This window comes from Taudactylus pleione, unplaced genomic scaffold (genome assembly GCF_031769625.1).
Source record: "Taudactylus pleione unplaced genomic scaffold, aTauple2 ptg000225l, whole genome shotgun sequence".
NCBI lineage: Eukaryota > Metazoa > Chordata > Amphibia > Anura > Myobatrachidae > Taudactylus > Taudactylus pleione.
In genome coordinates this window covers 5,259,916-5,276,019 of record NW_028284627.1, presented here as the reverse complement: position 1 = coordinate 5,276,019, position 16,104 = coordinate 5,259,916, and the positions used below count along the sequence as shown (strand labels likewise).

The 16,104-nt window shown below is 46.5% G+C and overlaps 1 protein-coding gene across 2 annotated transcripts in view; it reads left to right on the top strand.

Moving 5' to 3' along the window:
• Positions 1 to 16,104, top strand: part of PRMT8 (protein arginine methyltransferase 8) — a 281,239-nt gene that overhangs the window by 597 nt on the left and 264,538 nt on the right. The window lies entirely within an intron of this gene.

Genomic DNA, 16,104 nt, shown 5'->3' with positions numbered 1-16,104 from the left:
ATTTTCTATAGAATAATCAGATGTATTGGTAATGTCAGGGACTGTATGAACCTACAGCAAAACAAAGCTTGGTATGCCTAAAAATAATTTTCTCTACATATGCTCATCGTGATGACTGGTGACAGCAGTGTCTGATCTGCACAGCTTGGGGATGGACGTAAACTTGACAATTGCACAGGCAGCTACAGTGACACCGGCACGTTGTGCCCTTGAAATAAAGGTTCATGCAGGACATTGTGAGTGAGAGATTGATATGCTCACATACAGTAAGAGGGGAGCTGAGCTGAAGTGATAGTGGGAGGCTACAAATTGAGGTTTAATGTTCTACTCAATGCTGGGGCTGTTTTCTAAAATAGAATACATTCTGGTGTAATGGTTTCAGTCACTGAGGCTGTACATTCAGTTACTGGGGCTGTACATTCAGGTGTGATGCATTCAGTTACTGGGACTGTACATTCAGCTACTGGGCTGTACATTCAGGTGTGATGCATTCAGTTACTGGGACTGTACATTCAGCTACTGGGCTGTACATTCTGGTGTAATGGTTTCAGTCACTGGGGCTGTACATTCAGTTACTGGGGCTGTACATTCAGTTACTGGGCTGTACATTCAGGTGTGATGCATTCAGTTACTGGGACTGTACATTCAGTTACTGGGCTGTACATACAGGTGTGATGCATTCAGTTACTGGGGCTGTACATTCAGTTACTGGGCTGTACATACAGGTGTGATGCATTCAGTTACTGGGACTGTACATTCAGTTACTGGGCTGTACATACAGGTGTGATGCATTCAGTTACTGGGACTGTACATTCAGCTACTGGGCTGTACATTCAGGTGTGATGCATTCAGTTACTGGGCTGTACATTCAGGTGTGATGCACTCAGTTACTGGGACTGTACATTTAGGAGTAATACATTCAGTTACTGGGCTGTACATACAGGTGTGATGCATTCAGTTACTGGGACTGTACATTCAGCTACTGGGCTGTACATTCAGGTGTGATGCATTCAGTTACTGGGCTGTACATTCAGGTGTGATGCACTCAGTTACTGGGACTGTACATTTAGGAGTAATACATTCAGTTACTGGGGCTGTACATTCAGGAGAAATGTATTCAGTTACTGGGGCTAACTTTTGCACTGTTGACCTTTTGTCAGTAACCGTTTGGCCTTGTCGACCTATAGCATGTCAACCATTTGGTGTCGACCTATTGACTGTTAGTCTTTTTATTGTCGATTTTCTATCCGGATACCATGATGCTTACAGTTACTGGGGCTGTACATTTACGTGTGATGCGTTCAGTTACTAGTGCTTGACCATTCAGGTGTAATCCATACAGTCACTCGGGCACTATTTTCAGGTGCGATGCATACAGTTACTGGTGGGGTGATGTAACCCATACAGTTACTGAAGCTGTACATTCAGGTATAATGCATTCAGTTACTCGGGATGTACATTCAGGTGTGATGCATTCAGTAGCTGTGGTTCTACATTCAGGTATGAGTTCAGTTACTGGCGCTGTACATTCAGGTGTGATGTGTTCAGTTACTGTACCTGTACTACATTCAGGTGTAATGCATTTAGTTACTGGGACTGTACATTCAGGTGTGATGCATCAGTTCCTGGGATGTACATTCAGTTTTTGGGACTGTACATTCAGGTGTGATCATGATGGATTCAGTTACTGGGGCTGTACATTCAGGTGTAATGCATACTGTTAATGGGGCTATACTTGCAGAAGAGATACATTAAATCAATGCGGCTGTACTTGCGGGATGTCATAATACCGACAGTCGGGATGCGTGCTTAGAATGCCGTCGTGGCAATCCCGACAGCTGTCCGAATCATGACCACTGGCATCCAGATAGTAAGTATTTTTAGTAGAGGGGAGCATTAGGGTTTAGGGTTAGGAACTAGGGGGAAGGCTAGGGTTAGGCACTGGGGGAGGTTTAGGCATTGGGGGGGAGGGTTAGGTTTAGGCAGGGAAAGTTAGGGTTAGGGGTAGGGTTAGGAAACTTACCGACAGGTGTTGGTATCTTAACAATGTCGGGATGCTGGTGTCAGGATTATGATTGCTGGGATCCCGAGCGTCAGCATCCCGTACCCAACCCGTACTTGCAGGTGCAATGCATATAGTTACTGAGACTGTACACTCAGGTTTGATGCATTCAGTTACTGGGACTGTACATTCCACTGTGATGAGTTTAGTTACTGACGCTGTACATTCAGATGTTATGCATACAGTTAATGGGGCTGTACTGAGCTTGCAGGTGTGATGCATTCAGTTAATAGGGGTTTTACTTGCAGGTGTGATGCATTCAGTTGCTAGGACTGTAAATGCAGGTCTGATGCATTCAGTTGCTGAGACACTACATTCTGGTGTGATGTATTCAGTTACTGGGACTGTACATTCAGGTGTGATGCATTCAGTACTGGGACTGTACATTCAGGTGTGATGCATTCAGTTACTGGGACTGTACATTCAGGTGTGATGCATTCAGTTACTGGGACTGTACATTCAGGTGTGATGCATTCAGTTACTGGGACTGTACATTCAGGTGTGATGCATTCAGTTACTGGGACTGTACATTCAGGTGTGATGCATTCAGTTACTGGGACTGTACATTCAGGTGTGATGCATTCAGTTACTGGGACTTTACACTCAAGTGTGATGCATTCAGTTACAGTGGCTGTACATTCAGGCCCAGGCCTGGGTGAAGGGGGCGTGGGCTAATTGTGGGAGGCGTGTCCATGCCCCCTTTGGGGGGGAAAAACTAGTGGAGCTGCGCGCTGGGGAAAGGGGTGCTGTGAGCCCCTCAGCCAAGCACAAATCCAGGGGGTGGGGGCACGATCAGGATGATCGCTCCTTCCCACAGGCAGAGGAGACTGTTGCTGCTCTGCAGCAGCAAGCAGTCTCCCTTTGCAGCTCAGCACACAGCAGCATGTGGTGGGCTGCTCAGCTGACAGGGAGTAGCAGCGTCGGACCCGGGCCCCTGCCGGGCCACTCCAGCAATCCTGGGTAATTAGTACCCTGCCCCACCCCCCACTCAGCATCCCTGCATTCAGGTGTAATGCGTACAGTTACTGAGGCTGCACTTTCAGGTGTGATGCATTCAGTTACTGGGGCTGTACATTTCGGTATGGTGTGTTGAGTTACTGAGGGAAGTAGTCGGCATCCCATTGGTCGGGATGCAGGCGATCGGAATATTGGGGCCAGGATCCCGACAGCAGTCGGAATCCCGGCACCAGAATCCCGACCGCCGACTTCCTGATGGTAAGTATTAGGGTCAGGGGGAAGGTTAGATCTAGAGTTAGGGGTTTAGGATTAGGCACTAGGGGGAGGGTTAGGGTTAGGCTGTAGGTGGAAGGTTTAGCGTTAGGCTGTGGGAGAGGAGTTTAGGGTTAGACTGCAGGGAGGGTTAGGGGGAGGGTTAGGGTTAGCATGCTTACCGTATCCTGATGGGATTCTGACTGTTGGGATGCCGCTGTTGGTATTCTGACTGCCGACATCCCAACCGCCGGGATCCCATATCCAACCCGTTACTGGGGCTGTACATTCTGGTGTAATGCATTCAGTTACTGGGGCTGTACATTTAGGTGTGATGTGTTGAGTTACTAGGGCTGTACATTCAGGTGTGATGCATTCAGTAACGGGCTGAACATTCAGGTTTGATACATTCAGTTAAGCTGGCCATACCAACTTTCCTCCAATCATCCAATTAACAAACTGTTCAACTTGTCTGGTCAAGTAAAACAGTGCTCCATACACCTAATTAACATATTCAGCAAACCAGCCAACTTCTCTCCAACTTGTGATGTCACAAACCACAGTATGGGACGGGATTTTATCAATGCATTAAACTGCAGCGGCACTCACAGGTCAATAAAGTAAGCTTTATATCTCCTTTAATGTACATGCAAATATATATAAATAAAAAAGAAATACATATTTGTAAAAATGTTATTGTCTGTGTCTGTACCCAGTACTGACCTACAGAGCAACTGATGTGTATGGTCAGTTCTAACACACTATATAGGGGACCCAATTACTGTCTTGTCCGTGGGAAATACTCCGCGCTGACCCATAGAGCAGCTGATGAGTATGGTCAGTACTAATACACTATGCAGGGATATATGCAGGATTTTCTGGGGGGTTCTATTATCTATATTTATTAAATACACACACATATATCAAATGTATATATTATATATAACATTCACACTACATCAATGCAAGAGATAGGTGTTGCACTATGTGTGCGGCCAGTAAGGGGTGGGGGGAAAGGTACTTTGGTCACGCAGTCAGTTGAATAGGATAGGCTACATAGCAGTCTGTGCACAGGGCACACAGTGACATTGGTGTGGGTGGTGGGTGAATAGGATAGGCTACATAGCAGTCTGTGCACAGGGCACACAGTGCCATTGCTGGTAACGTGGGCCACTCCAATGACAGGGCCGCTATGTGAAGCAATACAACTACTGAATAATACCTCAAATAAAAATGTTGGCTGAAGTGATTTCATCATGGGCGAAGTCGCAGGCAACAGCTAGTACACTATATAGGGCATCCAGGGCTGGTTTTAGTTTAAGCGGAACTCAGGGCAAAAAATTTCCTTTGCTCCCTCATACACTCAAAAAACAGACAGCTCAGATTAAGCATAACGATACGTGGTGCAAAGAATGGGGCGGTTCACTCGTATAGGACCTCAGTTCTCTGCCTTTTTTATTACCCAGATTGCTTACTTTTTACTTAATTCAATAATAGTGCACTAAGTACTTGCGATTAATATTCTTACTGCCCTCTCTGCACCTTACACTACATTACTGATCAGTCTCTCTCTCTCTCTCTCTCTCTATCCATTTATGGATGTGTGTGTGTGTGTGTATTTGTGTATGTATGTGTGTATATGTATGTGTATATACATTTTTATATATACTGTATATATATATATATCAGGGTTGCCTACCTTTAACATTCTCTTCCCGGGAGAAGCCCGGGTAAGAGATGCAGCAGGGGGCCGACGGGGACGGGGCTTGACGATTCGCGTAATTAAGCCCCGCCCCCTCGCGGTAAAATTGTCGCGATTGGGCACAATTTACATAGGGGGTGGGGCCAAATGCTGTGATTCATGCAGAATCACAGCTTAAGCCCCGCCCCCTTCACGGAGACCCGTGATTGCCGCGGGTATTCTCCTAATTCTGCCCACTTCACTAGGAAGTGGGCAGAATGCGGGAGAAATGCCTACACTTCCGGGGGTGCGGGGGGTTACCCGAAAAATCAAGAGCCTCCCGCGAAAACCGGGAGGGTAGGCATGTATGATATATATATATATATATATATATATATATATATATGAATGTATATTTATATATATATATTAGGGATGTGCGCCGGACCATTTTTGGCGGATTTGGATTTGGTTCTAATTCGTCATCCGGCTTTGGATTTGGATTTGCCAAACTGCGGTGACTGGCTTTGGATTTGGATTTGGATTTGGATTTGGATTTTTTGCCAAAATTGGCAAAAAAAGCTAAAATTACATAAATTGGGCTTTTTTTTCTTCCTAGAGTGTTATTTACCTCAATAACATTAATTTCCAGTCATTTACAGTCAATTTAGACCACCTCACAGCTTAAATTATTCGTTTCACCATTATTGGCCAAAGGTTGCAGTGAGCTGACTGGTGACCAAGCGTCAGAGCAGCGGCGCAGTGGCACAGACACCACAGTTTAAAGCACATCTATGAAACTATGCCACACAGCAGTGGCAGAAATGAAAGGTAGTGCTAGATGGAATTGTCCTTGGGCCCTCCCACCCACCCTTTATGTTGGATCTTAAAAAGGACATGCACACTTTAACAAACAAAGCATTTCAGCGACAGGTACTGCCACTTTGTGGCTGAAGTGCTTGGTTTGTTTGGGCCCCCACAAAAAAATCTTCCAATCTACTAAAGGCAACAGGTCTACAGTGGCATGATGTCACCATCATTGCCATCCTCACCCTCATCAGTGTGTACATCATCCGATTCCTCACACAATATCAGTTCATCCCCGCTGGAATCTACCATTACAGAAGTATCTGTACTGTGACGTGATTGGTGGGAAAGGTTTTCCTCGTGAAATTTCCAGTTCATTTAATGAACATCATTTTTTCTACATTTTGTGGAAGTAGCCTCCTTCGTCGTTCACTCACAAGGTTCCCGGCTGTACTGAAAACTCTCTCCGAGTACACACTGGAGGGTGGGCAGCTTAAATAATGCAAAGCCAGTTTATACAAGGGTCTCCAAATTGCCTTTTTTTTCTTCCAATATTCGAAGGGACTCTGTGACATGTCTACGTGTATGGTGTCCTGAAAATAATCCTCCACCATTCTTTGGATGGTAATCGTATTAGATGGAGTTGCGGTAGAGGTGTCACTGGTGTTGGGCAAATCTTTTAGACCCGACCAGATGTCAAAATGTTGACTTGACTTATCTGCATCACCACTGGGTCTTTTGGAAAAGGTGCATTTTTTTCTGGCTGCTGCTGCAGAAACCGAAGGAGGAGACGTCATCGTAGTGCCATGTGTCACTTCAGCTGCCAACTTGCTCACCAGGAGCGCTTTGGTTCTTTTAAGATCTGGGTCAGTTGTAAAGAAAGACACAGCATATGACTTGAACCTAGGATCAAGAATGGTTGCTAAAATATAATGATCAGATTTCAAGATCTTGGCCACCCGTGGATCCTGGCGAAGCGAACAAAGGACTTGATCTATCAGTCCAGCATACTTTGCGGAATCACTTTGTTTAATATCATCCTTCAATTTCTCCAGCTGCTTTTCCAAAAGCGAAATCAGGGGAATCACCTTACTCAAGCTAGCAGTGTCAGCACTCACTTCACAAGTGGCAACTTCAAATGGTTTGAGCACCTTGCACAAGACAGAAAGTACTCTCCACTGTGCTGGGGTAAGGTACATTCCCCCTCCTCTCCCAATGTCATGGCTTGTCGTATAGCTATGGATGGCTTTTTGCTGCTCCTCCATCCGCTGAAGCATATACAGGGTTGAGTTCCACCTCGTTACCACTTCTTGCTTCAGTTGATGGCAGGGCAAATTAAACTGCTCTTGCAGGTGCTGCAATCTCCTGCACGCTGTTGCTGAATGCCGAAAATGTCCCGAAATTTTTCGGGCCACAGACAGCATCTCCTGAACGCCCCTGTCGTTTTTTTAAAAACCCTGCACCACTAAGTTTATTGTGTGAGCAAAACAGGGGATGTGTTGGAATTCACCCAGCTGTAATGCTTTCACTATATTTGTAGCATTGTCAGAAATCACAAATCCTGAGGAGAGTCCAAGTGGGGTAAGCCATGTTTCTATGACATCTCTTAGTTTTTCTAAGAGGTTGTCAGCGGTATGCCTCTTATTGAATCCGGTGATGCACAGAGTTGCCTGCCTCTGAATGAGCTGGTGTTGTTTGTTAGATACTGCTGCTGCTGAAGGCGATTCACCCACCCAGTGGGCTGTCACAGTCATGTAATCTTTAGTTTGTCCACTACCGCTTGTCCACATATCTGTGGTTAAGTGGACAGCGGGTACAATAGCATTTTGCAGACCAATAATTAGGTTCTGTTTAATGTCCTGGTACAGCCGAGGAATGGCTTTTCGGGTAAAATGAAACCGAGATGGAATTTGGTACCGGGGACACATGACCTCAACTAGCTGTGTAAATCCCACTGCATTAATTGAGGATATTGGACGCAGATCTAATATTAGCATAGCTGTCATGGCGTCAGTGATCCGCTGTGCGACAGGGTGAGAGCTGTCATACTTGCTTCCCCTTGCAAGAGATTCTTTAACAGTCAATTGTTTTTTTGGTATACTACTAGTAGTCTTCTTTGTCCACTTCTGGGATGAAGATCCACCAGCAGCAGCAGCAGCAGGCCTAGCGCTCAAAGATTCAGTTTCTTCTGAGGTGTCCTGGAAATTGGAGGAGTCACCGTGACTTAGCACTAATAAATTGGATGTTGTACTACCACTGATCATTCCTGAGGATATTGAGGAGGAAGGTGTTGTCGGTGGAGATTGCAGGTGCTGGGATTTAGTAGAGAGAAGGCATCTAGCTAATGCTGGACTGCTTGTTGTTATTTTTTTTGCAGTAGTTTCTGTTATCAAACACCTGTCATGAGCTCGCTGCAGATGACGTAATAGCGTAGAGGTTCCTAGATGTTTAACGTCCCTACCTCTACTAACTGTGGTCTCACAGAGGCTACAAATGGCTTGACAAACGTTGTCAGGGTTTGGGTAAAAGTAATTCCACACAAAAGATGTGGATTTCTTGGTTCTATGCCCAGGCATGGCAATGGCCTTCTTATCTTGGCCAAGAGCTGCTTCCACTGGTGCCTGACTAATACAAATAATATCCTCATCCTCAACATCCTCATTAGTGCCAGCATCAGCTGCACATATATTCCTCTCATCCTCTTGCAATTCCACGGTGGCATCCTCAATTTCTATGTCCTCGGCAATACTGCTCATCCCCACAACTACAGATGGAAAAGAAACTGTGGAGGGCGGCTTCTCTGAAAGGTCAGGCTTACACATAGAAATGCCACTTGTGGACCCACTTAGACTCTCCTCAGGGATTTCTGACATTTGTGTTTCAAAAAACACAGTTTGTTCGACTGCCTTATTGGTTTTAAATTTTTTCACACTTCTATAGTCTGATTGAAAAGGTCTTTTATCATCACGAGAGGCACAAGATGCCTCACTGACAGCTGCAGAACCACCACTCAGAAATAAAGGGCAAAGCCTGAGTCTTTCCTTGCCGCTACGTGTGGTGAATGGTATGTTGCCAATTTTCTGTTTCTCTGCAAAAGTAGTAGTCTTTAGAGGTTTTTTTTTTGTCTTTACCCCTGTAAAATCTAAATTTTTTGATTTCAGGTTCCCTAAGGTTTTAAAGCCTCTACGCCCTTGAGCATCAGCTTTAGATAAAAGTGATGGACTTCCAGCCGCTGCAATGCTAGCATTTACATGTTGTTTCTGCTCTCCTCTCAGTTCATTCTCGTGATCCATATTACTTTATCACTATGAACTGGAGTCACAGAGCTTGTATACACACAGTGGGCTATGCCCTTTCACGGAGCTTGTATAATAGACACAGTGGGCTATGCCCTGTCACGGAGCTTGTATAATACACTCAGTGGGCTATGCCCTGTCACGGAGCTTGTATAATAGACACAGTGGGCTATGCCCTGTCACGGAGCTTGTATAATAGACACAGTGGGCTATGCCCTGTCACGGAGCTTGTATAATACACTCAGTGGGCTATGCCCTGTCACGAAGCTTGTATAATACTCAGTGGGCTTATGCCCTGTCACGGAGCTTGTATAATAGACTCAGTGGGCTATGCCCTGTCACGGAGCTTGTATAATAGACACAGTGGGCTTATGCCCTGTCACAGAGCTTGTATAATAGACACAGTGGGCTTATGCCCTGTCACGGAGCATGTATAATACTCAGTGGGCTTATGCCCTGTCACGGAGCTTGTATAATAGACACAGTGGGCTATGCCCTGTCACGGAGCTTGTATAATACACTCAGTGGGCTATGCCCTGTCACGAAGCTTGTATAATACTCAGTGGGCTTATGCCCTGTCACGGAGCTTGTATAATAGACTCAGTGGGCTATGCCCTGTCACGAAGCTTGTATAATAGACACAGTGGGCTTATGCCCTGTCACAGAGCTTGTATAATAGACACAGTGGGCTTATGCCCTGTCACGGAGCTTGTATAATACTCAGTGGGCTTATGCCCTGTCACGGAGCTTGTATAATACACTCAGTGGGCTATGCCCTGTCACGGAGCTTGTATAATAGACACAGTGGGCTATGCCCTGTCACGGAGCTTGTATAATACTCAGTGGGCTTATGCCCTGTCACGGAGCTTGTATAATACTCAGTGGGCTTATGCCCTGTCACGGAGCTTGTATAATACACTCAGTGGGCTATGCCCTGTCACGGAGCTTGTATAATAGACACAGTAGGCTATGCCCTGTCACGGAGCTTGTATAATACTCAGTGGGTTTATGCCCTGTCACGGAGCTTGTATAATAGACACAGTGGGCTATGCCCTGTCACGGAGCTTGTATAATACACTCAGTGGGCTATGCCCTGTCACGGAGCTTGTATAATAGACACAGTGGGCTATGCCCTGTCACGGAGCTTGTATAATAGACCCAGTGGGCTATGCCCTGTCACGGAGCTTGTATAATACACTCAGTGGGCTATGCCCTGTCACGGAGCTTGTATAATAGACCCAGTGGGCTATGCCCTGTCACGGAGCTTGTATAATAGACACAGTGGGCTATGCCCTGTCACGGAGCTTGTATAATACTCAGTGGGCTTATGCCCTGTCACGGAGCTTGTATAATAGACACAGTGGGCTATGCCCTGTCACGGAGCTTGTATAATACACTCAGTGGGCTATGCCGTGTCACGGAGCTTGTATAATAGACACAGTAGGCTATGCCCTGTCACGGAGCTTGTATAATACTCAGTGGGTTTATGCCCTGTCACGGAGCTTGTATAATAGACACAGTGGGCTATGCCCTGTCACGGAGCTTGTATAATACACTCAGTGGGCTATGCCCTGTCACGGAGCTTGTATAATAGACACAGTGGGCTATGCCCTGTCACGGAGCTTGTATAATACACTCAGTGGGCTATGCCCTGTCACGGAGCTTGTATAATAGACCCAGTGGGCTATGCCCTGTCACGGAGCTTGTATAATAGACACAGTGGGCTATGCCCTGTCACGGAGCTTGTATAATAGACACAGTGGGCTATGCCCTGTCACGGAGCTTGTATAATACACTCAGTGGGCTATGCCCTGTCACGGAGCTTGTATAATACTCAGTGGGCATATGCCCTGTCACGGAGCTTGTATAATACACTCAGTGGGCTATGCCCTGTCACGGAGCTTGTATAATAGACACAGTGGGCTATGCCCTGTCACAGAGCTTGTATAATAGACACAGTGGGCTATGCCCTGTCAAGAAGCTTGTATAATACTCAGTGGGCTATGCCCTGTCACGGAGCTTGTATAATACACTGAGTGGGCTATGCCCTGTCACGGAGCTTGTATAATACTCAGTGGGCTTATGCCCTGTCACGGAGCTTGTATAATACACTCAGTGGGCTATGCCCTGTCACGGAGCTTGTATAATAGACACAGTAGGCTATGCCCTGTCACGGAGCTTGTATAATACTCAGTGGGTTTATGCCCTGTCACGGAGCTTGTATAATAGACACAGTGGGCTATGCCCTGTCACGGAGCTTGTATAATACACTCAGTGGGCTATGCCCTGTCACGGAGCTTGTATAATAGACACAGTGGGCTATGCCCTGTCACGGAGCTTGTATAATAGACCCAGTGGGCTATGCCCTGTCACGGAGCTTGTATAATACACTCAGTGGGCTATGCCCTGTCACGGAGCTTGTATAATAGACCCAGTGGGCTATGCCCTGTCACGGAGCTTGTATAATAGACACAGTGGGCTATGCCCTGTCACGGAGCTTGTATAATACTCAGTGGGCTTATGCCCTGTCACGGAGCTTGTATAATAGACACAGTGGGCTATGCCCTGTCACGGAGCTTGTATAATACACTCAGTGGGCAATGCCCTGTCACGGAGCTTGTATAATAGACACAGTAGGCTATGCCCTGTCACGGAGCTTGTATAATACTCAGTGGGTTTATGCCCTGTCACGGAGCTTGTATAATAGACACAGTGGGCTATGCCCTGTCACGGAGCTTGTATAATACACTCAGTGGGCTATGCCCTGTCACGGAGCTTGTATAATAGACACAGTGGGCTATGCCCTGTCACGGAGCTTGTATAATACACTCAGTGGGCTATGCCCTGTCACGGAGCTTGTATAATAGACCCAGTGGGCTATGCCCTGTCACGGAGCTTGTATAATAGACACAGTGGGCTATGCCCTGTCACGGAGCTTGTATAATAGACACAGTGGGCTATGCCCTGTCACGGAGCTTGTATAATACACTCAGTGGGCTATGCCCTGTCACGGAGCTTGTATAATACTCAGTGGGCATATGCCCTGTCACGGAGCTTGTATAATACACTCAGTGGGCTATGCCCTGTCACGGAGCTTGTATAATAGACACAGTGGGCTATGCCCTGTCACAGAGCTTGTATAATAGACACAGTGGGCTATGCCCTGTCAAGAAGCTTGTATAATACTCAGTGGGCTATGCCCTGTCACGGAGCTTGTATAATACACTGAGTGGGCTATGCCCTGTCACGGAGCTTGTATAATACTCAGTGGGCTTATGCCCTGTCACGGAGCTTGTATAATACACTCAGTGGGCTATGCCCTGTCACGGAGCTTGTATAATAGACACAGTAGGCTATGCCCTGTCACGGAGCTTGTATAATACTCAGTGGGTTTATGCCCTGTCACGGAGCTTGTATAATAGACACAGTGGGCTATGCCCTGTCACGGAGCTTGTATAATACACTCAGTGGGCTATGCCCTGTCACGGAGCTTGTATAATAGACACAGTGGGCTATGCCCTGTCACGGAGCTTGTATAATAGACCCAGTGGGCTATGCCCTGTCACGGAGCTTGTATAATACACTCAGTGGGCTATGCCCTGTCACGGAGCTTGTATAATAGACCCAGTGGGCTATGCCCTGTCACGGAGCTTGTATAATAGACACAGTGGGCTATGCCCTGTCACGGAGCTTGTATAATACTCAGTGGGCTTATGCCCTGTCACGGAGCTTGTATAATAGACACAGTGGGCTATGCCCTGTCACGGAGCTTGTATAATACACTCAGTGGGCTATGCCCTGTCACGGAGCTTGTATAATAGACACAGTAGGCTATGCCCTGTCACGGAGCTTGTATAATACTCAGTGGGTTTATGCCCTGTCACGGAGCTTGTATAATAGACACAGTGGGCTATGCCCTGTCACGGAGCTTGTATAATACACTCAGTGGGCTATGCCCTGTCACGGAGCTTGTATAATAGACACAGTGGGCTATGCCCTGTCACGGAGCTTGTATAATACACTCAGTGGGCTATGCCCTGTCACGGAGCTTGTATAATAGACCCAGTGGGCTATGCCCTGTCACGGAGCTTGTATAATAGACACAGTGGGCTATGCCCTGTCACGGAGCTTGTATAATAGACACAGTGGGCTATGCCCTGTCACGGAGCTTGTATAATACACTCAGTGGGCTATGCCCTGTCACGGAGCTTGTATAATACTCAGTGGGCATATGCCCTGTCACGGAGCTTGTATAATACACTCAGTGGGCTATGCCCTGTCACGGAGCTTGTATAATAGACACAGTGGGCTATGCCCTGTCACAGAGCTTGTATAATAGACACAGTGGGCTATGCCCTGTCAAGAAGCTTGTATAATACTCAGTGGGCTATGCCCTGTCACGGAGCTTGTATAATACACTGAGTGGGCTATGCCCTGTCACGGAGCTTGTATAATACTCAGTGGGCTTATGCCCTGTCACGGAGCTTGTATAATACACTCAGTGGGCTTATGCCCTGTCACGGAGCTTGTATAATAGACACAGTGGGCTATGCCCTGTCACAGAGCTTGTATAATAGACACAGTGGGCTATGCCCTGTCAAGGAGCTTGTATAATACTCAGTGGGCTATGCCCTGTCACGGAGCTTGTATAATACACTCAGTGGGCTATGCCCTGTCAGTTGTCATGGAGCTTGTATAATACAGTGAGTAGTAGAGTACACATACACACAGTGGGCTTATTATGCCCAGTCACGGAGCACACACAAGGGCTTATGCCCAGTAAAGTCACAGAGCACTGCCTACTCTAATCTATCTAACACTAGAACAGACAGCGCACTAGCTAACTACCTAACTACGCGTCACGCGAGAAATGGCGCCGACTGCCGGGCGCCGCGCCTTTTTATTGAGGCCGAACGTCACTTGGCTCTCGCGAGAATCTGACGCCGGACGGGTGACGTTCGGCCTCGAGGTGGAATCCGAGTCAGGCGGGAACACCCGAACTTGCGTTCGGGTGGACTCGGATTCCACCTGTTCGGAGAGGTTCGGATTCCTCAGAATCCGAACCGCTCATCACTAATATATATATATATATTTATATATGTAAAACATCAGTATAGAGGAGGGATGCTTTTAGAATCTAGGCTGGTAGATATACTCTTACTATATAGTCCAGCTCATAAGATCCCCCTTAGTGTATCAAAATTCGCACAAGGTCCAATCCCTCAGGAACATGTGAATATGTTAAAATAGAATGAGAAGGGGGGCTCCATAGTGCATACAAATCTTTAATAAAATTCAAATATAGTAAAACAGCAGAATACACCTATAAAGTGAACCTGTAGCAATAATGTGGATGTGTGGACTGGTTACCACTTGGCTTTGATAGTTATAAACCCAGGCAATCTTCAACCTCCAGTCCTTGATCTCCGGGTGCCCACCGCGAATCTCCAGCTGCCAGTGGAGGGCCCTCTGATGAAGTTTGAATACGAAACAGTTTAGGGCCTGGCCTGGTTATGCTGTTTTAGTGGGATCCAGCATCCTTGGAAACCTTCCTAAACCTGAAGTGGTATCGGCGAGTTGTGGCTCCACTGGCGGCTGGCGGTTCATTGGCGGCACCCGGAAGTCAAGGACTGGAGATTGCCTGGGTTTACAAATACCAAAGGCAACCCGCTAAACTACATTATTGGTACGGGTATACTTTATGGGTGTATTCCGGTGTTTAACTTTGTGAATTTTATTAAAGACTTTCATGCACAATGGTGTGCCCCCGGCTCTATTTTAACAGATATATATATATATATATCTGTATATATATTATATATATACTAGCAGTGCCTACCCGTCGTTGCCGAGTGATTATTCATTTTATTCAATGATGCTGCATGATTATTATAGTTATTCAATAATACTGAATCGATGATTAAATTATTATGTGGATGGTTACTCTCTCACCTGGTTGTCAGTGAGATCAGTCAGTTTGCCTGCTCAGAGCCGTGCAGGCAGTGTAGTGGCCACCCCTTCCCTCTCCTTCAGTTCCCTCCTGCACTGGGGTCCTTCAGAGTCTGTCAATCACAAGCTCTGCACCCCCAGTTTACACTAGGAGCTGCTGCTGGAAGAAACTCAGTAAGTTATCTTGCAATCAAAATTGTTAAGTAGTTATCGAGTTTAACGCAACCATTCATTCAAACATGATTTTATATATATTTACACACTCACACACTCACTCATTCCCTAGGTGGAGTGCACTCAGTTACTGGAGTTGGTCAACATTCAGGTGGAGTGCATTCAGTTACGGGAGTGGAAGAACATTAAGGTGGAGTGCATTCAGTTACTGGAGTGGGAGAACATTCAGGTGGAGTGCATTCGGTTACTGGAGTGAGTGCACATTCAGGTGGAGTGCATTCAGTTACTGGAGTTGGTCAACATTCAGGTGGAGTGCATTCAGTTACTGGAGTGGGAGAACATTCAGGTGGAGTGCATTCGGTTACTGGAGTGAGTGCACATTCAGGTGGAGTGCATTCAGTTACTGGAGTTGGTCAACATTCAGGTGGAGTGCATTCAGTTACTGGAGTGGGAGAACATTCAGGTGGAGTGCATTCAGTTACTGGAGTGGGAGAACATTCAGGTGGAGTGCATTCAGTTACTGTAGGGGTGCACATTCAGGTGGAGTGTATTCAGTTACTGGAGTGGGTGAACATTCAGGTGGAGTGCATTCAGTTATTGGAGTGGATGAACAATCTGGTGAAGTGCAGTCAGTTACTGGCAGGGGTGCGCATTTAGGTGGGGTGCATCCATTTACTGGAGTGGGTGCACACTCAGGTGGAGTGTAGTCAGTTACTGGAGTGGATGCACATTCAGGTGGAGTGCATTCAGTTACTGTGTTAGGGTGCACATTCAGGTGGAGTGCATTTAGTGAACAATTGGGTGGAGTGCAATTAGTTACTTGAGGGGTGTACATGCAGTTGGAGTGTGCTCAGTTACTAGAGTGGGTGCACATTCAGGTGGGGTACATACAGTTACTGGAGCGGGTGCTCATTCAGGTGGAGTGC